The following is a 7922-nucleotide window of genomic DNA, read 5'->3' on the forward strand; positions in this document are numbered from 1 at the left end:
CTGTGTCAGTTAGTCTTGAAATTGAGGACTGAGAAAATCTTTGACTGTAAAGAATGACCCAGTGAGATAGAGGGAAGGACCAAAGGGAGATTGACTTCGGTCCAGTCCCTGTAGTATGTTACTGCCTTAACTGCTTTGTCCCCTGGTGTCTGAAACAATCAGTTTCCTGTGTCTTTCCCCAGGGTCCCATTCACACTGGAGTTGGCTTCAGTAAGCCTTCCCTAGACCACCTCCTTTCACTGGATAGTCACCCCTCACCTTCTATATCTTAGCTCATTCTCTTCTTTATCCTATTGTTCACCACCTCCTCTGAGTCAGTTACTATCCTAGATACATAGAGCTGGGAGCAGAAACAAGAGGAAAAAGAAATCAGTATTCAAATAAGCAATTGTATACATACAACTTCCGGGGTCCAGAAGTGCTGTGAAGAAAAAGGAAATAAGGTGAGGCAATTAGTAAGAGCAAGATAGGAGGGAGCTGTGTTGCTTCGGATGCTCAGGAAAGGTTTATCTGTTATGATCACAAGAGCTGAGATCTGCAAGATGTGAGGCTGATCCAGGCCAATATTTGGGGGAAAAAAAAGCATTCTAGGCAAAGAGAACAGCAATTACAAAGACACTTGGGTAAGAGGACATGAAAACTGTAAGAAAGAGAATGCGGTTGGAAGGGAGGGCATGGTAAAGGGAGGTATGCGATTGATTTATCAGAGCAATAGTTGAGGCTAGATTATAGAGGCCTGCAGGCTGTGATACAAGTTTGGGATTTTATTCTGAGACAGGAAGCCAGTGATGACTGTTGAGGTGAGATGTGATATTCTGTGACCTTTGATTTAAGGAGACACCATGGAGCAAATAGGTTAACCATGGAGTGTGTGTGATCTCGGTCCTCAGGAAGTGACAATGGTAGGTGGAAAATCCACATGACAGTACCTCACCATGATAGTCCAGGTGAGAGAGGACAACAGGATCCAGACTGGCAGAGCTGGAGTTATGAGGAAGTGGTCACATTTTGTGATACATTGTGAAATTAGTCTCCCTAGGAATTAAAGTTTAATGTGGGATGAAAAAAAGAAGAGAATTAAGAGTGACTTTAGAGTTTTGGGTCTGAAAAAATTAAGAATTAGTAATCAGAAATACTGAAAGAGAAAGAACATCATAGATGACCTTGAATGAAAAATCCAGATTTTACTTTTGAAGCTATTAAGTCTGAAATGCCTGTATCAAACGGAGAATATGTTCTTGGTTGCTTTTACTATTGAGGAAAGTTATGTAAAGACAAAGCTGGAGTAAAGGGTATCTCCTCATGACCTTCAAACCCATCTTCTCTAGGAATTTCCAAACCTGTCTGCTCATAAGACACAGAAGAAGACATGTTTCTCTTTCTTTGTCAACAATGTGTCATTACTTATGGAACCACTTTAGACAAAAATTTGTTTCAGCAGCCCTATAACCACCACAAGCATGGAACTTCTCTAGAAGGATTCCAGAGACTCAGCATAAAATTTTCATGGCCAAGATACATTGCAACATCACAGCAAGAATATGCAACTGTGTCAGTAAGGGGAAAAGATATATCAAGCGGTATCCAGGGTCTAAATTCATGTGTGGACTTCTTTTGCTCTCCCTCAAGAGCCCACACAGAGCACATTCTCCCTCCACCCTTGAAATGCAGAAAGAAATGCATGCACTGTTCTTATGCCCAGGAATATCCATTGGAAACTCAGAATCCAGAATTTTATTAGGAATTGATTACATAGGCACATCTGGCCATAACTATCAAGCTTCAGACTCCTAGAAGGAAATCACGTGATTGTGATTGGCATGCCAGCCAGGCAAAGTATTCTTATCACTTAGAGCACTTGACAAGGTCCGAGTACCCAGACACCAGACAAGGGCCTGCGTGCCAGCAAATCTATCCAAAGATCAGGCATGCTATATTAATTCTTTCCTGTCTAATTACAGATTTCAGGACAGGGACACTAACATACAATCAAATATCACAAGCTATGGTGTGAGATTTAGGTTTTTAAAAGATTTATAGCTAAGTCCGATGATCACCCAGGTTTGAGAACCATCACTTATAGGTCATCAAAGCTCAGCTACATAAAGCTACTTTCCCAGTAAACACACAGTCAGGCATAGAAGAGGAGGTTGGAGACCCTCTCTGTCAATAATTAACTGATATTTTAGGCAAATCACCTCACCACCCTGTTTCTTTATCTGTAAATGAATGGGAATGGATTTAAATGATCCCCAAAGCCCCTTCAGGTCTAATATTCTTTGATCTAGGTTAGAGAAAACAGTTGAAATGGGAAGATCCAAGCATCTTGCCCAATGCCCTTCCCCATTCCCTCACCTCATCTTCCTTCAAATCCAGAAAGTAAAGCCCATGTCTCCCCTCTATCTCTTGAAGGATGCCTGAGCTGAGGCAGGCCGTAAGATCAAGAGAAGCAAACAGCCTTTCACAGATTTCTTCTCTACATTAATGTTAAAAGTGACAAAACAATTTTGTAGGGGAATGAGGAAATGTACTTGGTTTGTGGGAATGAAAGAGAGAAATTGAAACCTGAAGAGCCATGAGGGCCTTTTTGGGGAATTTTAAAGACACATCTACCCTAAAACCACTCTACTGATAAATCTGGATTCCCGGCCAGGGGCAGGGTGTGCTTTTTAGCATATTTTCTGTCTGTAATCTTTCATGGTGTTTATGAGAAAACTGGCAATGCATGTTACCCGCAGTAACAAAGATGAAAAGAAAAACTCAAGTTTGAAACTGTGTCATAGAACTAAGAGATCTTGATGACAAGCCTCTTTGTTTACATTCAGGGGTTACAGAGGGGTTGGGTGGGTCTAGGTGCTACATTAAGGTATAGATGGGACTAATACAGGATTAACACCTGACATGTATTAAACCCCAATTAATAGAGCAGATCAATAATAATACACAATAAAGGCAGGTTCTCTTAAATCTCATGTTTCAAGAAAAACACCCCTCCTTCATTTATCCACTCTCTTTATCTCAAATTCTTCCTGTCTCCTGAATAGTATCTGTACACAAGCACATATTAATATCCCCATTATGATAAATATGATATCATCTCAAATTTTTAACCTCCTATTTACTACACACCTACTATACAATGAGATTTCTCTCCAACTGTTTCCATGAATACTGCTTCCCTCAAGTATATCAACAACCTTCAAGTTGGTCGGTCCTGAACAGTTTTAATTTCTCTCAGTCTTTTGACCACATTGACAGAGTTGACCACTCCTATCTCGAACTTCTGTTGATGCTGGACTCACCCAATTTTTCTTATAACTTGTAGCAAATCCTCTAGTTACACACACACACACACACACGTGTGTGTTTATGAACATACTTGTGTATATGGAGTAGGGACAATATGCACAAGTGGATATAATACTTAAGGTATATGAATTTTCACATATGCACATATATGTGTAACTACCATCCCAATAAGGACATAAAATATTTTCAGAAGTTTCCGTCATTTCACCTCTCAGTCAACACACTCCTGTTCAAAGAATTCAGTGAAATTCTGACTTCTATACACATACATGATGGGCCTCCCAGTAGCAGCAAGAGATAGCAAGACCCGCTGACAAGCAGTTTATATGTCTCAGTGTGAGAAACCTTTTTAAATATCTCATTGGTCAAATTAGGTAACATGGGCAAATTAGACTAAGAATAGAGCAAGAGACTACTCTTATTGTTGAGAGGAGCAGCAAAGTCATGGTCATTTCAAAAGGATGTCCCTGCCATTGCTAAATTCAGAAAGAAGAGAAAGAGAGTGAGAGAGAAATTTGCCCAGATATCATCTCCCCATCTAACACCACTGCAACTACAAGTTGAATTACATCATGACAGGGAACAAGCCTACTACTTTCCAACTGGTCTCTAGAACCAAGCCTACTGTAACATAGATATCAATAAATATTGTATTAAGGGAATGAATGACTAATGGTTGATAGTTTTTTTAGGTCCATGTTTTATAACTCCCATTTGATGTGTTGAGAATGGCCCTAGAGCATAGTGGCTATAGATTGGCAGAAGGAAAGACCCAGAGCAGGGATGTAGGTTACAAACATGGGTGAATACTACAGATTATGCTGAGGTGCCAATCGTTCTCCTCATCTCCATGTTCCAAGCCAAGAAAATATTTGTATTTTTGTTGTTGCTCTTTCAAAAATCTCTTCTGTTTGGCTAGCTTGTTAGTTTTCTGCTGGGGAAATTGTTTATTGTTCCTTCTGTTTTCAATTACATTCAATAATATGACTAATGATAATAACAGCTAATATTTGTTGAGTGCTTAGAATGTGGCAGGCACTATGCTATACATCTTTAATTATTACATTTAATTCTCAAAATATTTTTATATAGTAATATTTTTATTCCCATTTCATAGGCTAGGATCCCGACACTCAAAAATTAAGCAATTTCAAGCTATCAAAAAATATGGTAGAAATGGAACTCAAACACAAGACTATCTGATTCCAAGTTCATTATCTTGAGCAATACACCATCCTGGCTTTCATCAATATTTGTTTAGCTTTTTTTGAGATAAAAATTTAGTGGAATTTATCTACAAAAATAGACCCTAGGGTTATACACAATTTTAAATGTCACCTAGGTCAACACCCAAAGTTTGAAACTTCCCTCCAATATACTTAGCAAGCACTCACCTGGTTGTTTTTGTAATCCCTCTGGTAATAAGGCAGCTAATGGCTTTATTGGAAAGTCCATAACATTTCTAGGATACAAAATGGATTTCATAATCATAATGAAGTTAGAACTCAACAGATTATCTTGAATTTTTAGTGTGCTAATATTATAATCAACCATCTCATTGCCAGTAAATTGATAGCAATCAAACACAAGAACCTCACGAAGATTAGGTTGACAGTGCCCTCATTTTATTACTGGCAAAGCTGGATTGGAGAATTGTTTATGGCTTCCTACTTCAGACCTTGATTTAAATTGACCTGCCAGATCAGAAATGAGGAGACTGGGAATGGGAGATTTACTTCATTGGGAGGAGGAAAGAAGAGCAAAAGGATCTGGTCCTGTAAGCTCTGTAATATGGGGCAAATACTCAACATTCAAGAGAAAAAGAAATAGTCAGATGAGCCCCCACTCCCAGTATTTCAGTTCAGTAGCCATGCCTTCCTAAGGGAGATAATCCAAATGATGTCACATTCCCCTCAGTATCTCTTCTCTGATTAGGAAATTGCTGTTTCAGAAGAGACAGAGAGGGAGGGAATTGGCAAATAAAACAAAAAGACTCACTCAGAAATGCTAAATTTGCCATATGCATGTTTGTCTGTGAACATGTGTATATGCACATGTGTGTGTGGATCAAGGAATCTGAAAAATCTCAGGGAATCATGGAGAAATAAGTGAGAGGCAAGGACCCTGCCCACCCCAACAGATACTAACACATCATCCTGTGGGATGTAATTGGATTCCTCTTTTTTAGCAAAGCTGAAGTAAATGATGGTGAATATAGGAAAAATGAGGAATGTTATTTCTTTAGATAAATTTTGTTCCAGATCTGTTTCACAGAACATTTTCCCTGTAGTTTGTCTCTTAAGAAAAGGATTTATTCTCCTCCTCCTCTGTTGTGCCTAGGACTCTGGGGAATGCAGTCATCCTCCAGTTTGGAAATCTATAAAACCTTTTAGTCTATTGAAGGATATGGCGAGTACAACAATCAAAACAAAGCAAACACTAGTTAGATATAACTATCAGTCACTCATTTCCCCGTATAACATTTTTATTGGTCTATAAAACTAGTGTCTGAGAAAACAGAGGTCACCACTTACTGTTGTTCAAGTTGTACACTGCACAAGTCCAGACGATGACTTTCACCTTGTTGTTCTCTTGGATTGTGTAGCTATTATTTCAATTTCCCGGCAGATGGCAATAAAGTTTCTTAGGGAAAGAATGTCTTTTTTTTTCTTTCTTTCTTTTTTCTAATTCACCTGAATTCACCCTTTACTGAAGCTAGGAGAATATCCCCATGCATCTCAGAGCTATGCTTTTCACTGGCACTGGAAGAAATTGTGTGATCCAAGACATGGTTCCTTTAAGGTGGTAAGCTGAGTTGTGTTCCTTCAGGGTTAAAAAAAACAAACAGAGTTTTTATGTTTTAAAAACATAAAATTGGTGTTTCAAGAAACATTTAGTTCAATTTCCCTCAAATATCCAATACCTTCAACTGGAGATGCAATTTTTTTTCCTTGTTCAGAACTTAATAAAATCAGTCAGCAAACAAATGGATTTCATCTCTGACCTGAGACAATGAGCCATGTGAAACAACAGAGTTCTTTGTCCCAAGGCAGTAGATTTTGTGGACTTCATTAGTTACAGGGATTCAGTTACCTGTGGATTTGTAGGAGTCACTGCAACAGTGATTAGCCAATGAGCTGGTAGACAGGATGTCCTGGCTCCAATTCTGCCTTTGTGACATATATGACGTTGGCATATGAATGGCCTTCTAGTCCCATTTCCTCATATGGGAAATTGAGGTGATCATGTCTGCCATTCCTGCCTTCTGTAACTGTGTAGCTGAACTATACTCAACTGATTTAAAAAAAAAAAAAAAGTGAGAGAACATTGTAAAACATAATACAATACATAAAATCTAAAGTTTCTAAAACTTCCATACTCTCCTTAAGGCAGAGGTCACAAGCTCTAGTCTTTAAACGACCAGTTCGGTAGTTCTATCAGCTATGAAGCTATTGACTCTCAATGTCTAACACACCTTCCTTTATATTATTTTGTATGTTAGTGTCTGAAAACCCCATTTTGGCTTAGCTAACTACTGGAAACCGCCTCCAGAGAGCGCTGGAGGGAGACCGGGGGCTGGAGCAGGGACTGAGAAGCTGCTCCTTGCTGTCTTGCTGCTTTTTCCTCTTTGACTTCAGTTCCTGTTTTCCTTCTGTTCCTACTTTGCCTTTCTTTTTCTATCACTGCATCACATTTCACCACCCCCGTAAAAGCGGTACATTCCAGCACTAGCAGTTCATCCCGGTGTGCCAATTGTCCAGCCTTTGCAGGTTAAGCCTCATTATGCCTTTTCAAAGACAGGCACCCCAAACAGTGTTCTTTTCTGCAAAAGCCCAGTGTGCCCCTCAGAGTGTTCCTTCTCAAAGGCTAATTGCAGCTCTTGAGTGGCCCTCCCAGGCCCTCCCAAGCCCTCCGCATTTTAACAGGTACAACCACTTACCTGTTTTTCACTGGACCCCAGAGGTGGCAACAATGGCTTCCTGCAGTTGTGTGGGTTCCATCGCCTCACTGGCTTCTGATTAAAACAGAAACAGAAATGAAGCAGGCTGGGCATAATTGTTTTCCTTTACACATTTACTCTCAATTTGCATAGTAAATATATAATAGTCTCCACTTCCACAGATTAATGTGCTTTTTCTTTCTCTTTGCTCTCTTTCTTCCTTTTTTTATTGAAGCATGTAATTCTCTTGCACTCGTTTAATTTACCCGAGTCTGCTAAACGTGTGTGACCAATGAATATTTCACTTTTCCATTAACATTGTTGGAAAATTGAGTACAATTGCAACAAAAAGACAACCTGCGCTGAAACTCATTATTGAGGGGAAATAGGGAGAGATGAGGAGAGTGACAAAATGGAGAGGACATAGTGAAGGTGAGAATCTATGACTCCTGCTGATTGTTACAAGGGAAGCGTGTGAACTCAGTATCACTAGATCCCCAATTTTGTGAGATGAGAGAAATCCAGAGTTGTGGGTCCTGAATGTAAATGCTCATAACTTCTGAAAAAGAACATGAAATATTGTGCTGGCTAACATTGTGTGGCACAAGCAATAGCCATCAGTGGGTCAGAGCTGGTCCAGTAGTTGTCAAAGTTGCTTTACAGCAACCAACAC

The 7922-nt window shown here is 39.4% G+C and overlaps 1 long non-coding RNA gene across 6 annotated transcripts in view; it reads right to left on the bottom strand.

Annotated features, from left to right (window-relative positions):
• The window catches only part of LOC140620892 (uncharacterized), an 85603-nt gene extending 79049 nt beyond the window's left edge, over positions 1–6554 (bottom strand). For 5 of the 6 annotated variants that reach the window (XR_012020623.1, XR_012020619.1, XR_012020618.1 and 2 more), the window contains exons 1-3: positions 6233–6392; positions 5844–6132; positions 4704–4771 (exon numbers count right to left, since the gene is read on the bottom strand). This is a non-coding gene — a long non-coding RNA (uncharacterized lncRNA). The other variant, XR_012020621.1, reaches the window with a different exon arrangement.
• Between the last annotated feature and the right edge of the window lie 1368 nt (positions 6555–7922).

Source organism: Canis lupus, chromosome 29, assembly GCF_048164855.1.
Source record: "Canis lupus baileyi chromosome 29, mCanLup2.hap1, whole genome shotgun sequence".
Taxonomy (NCBI): domain Eukaryota; kingdom Metazoa; phylum Chordata; class Mammalia; order Carnivora; family Canidae; genus Canis; species Canis lupus.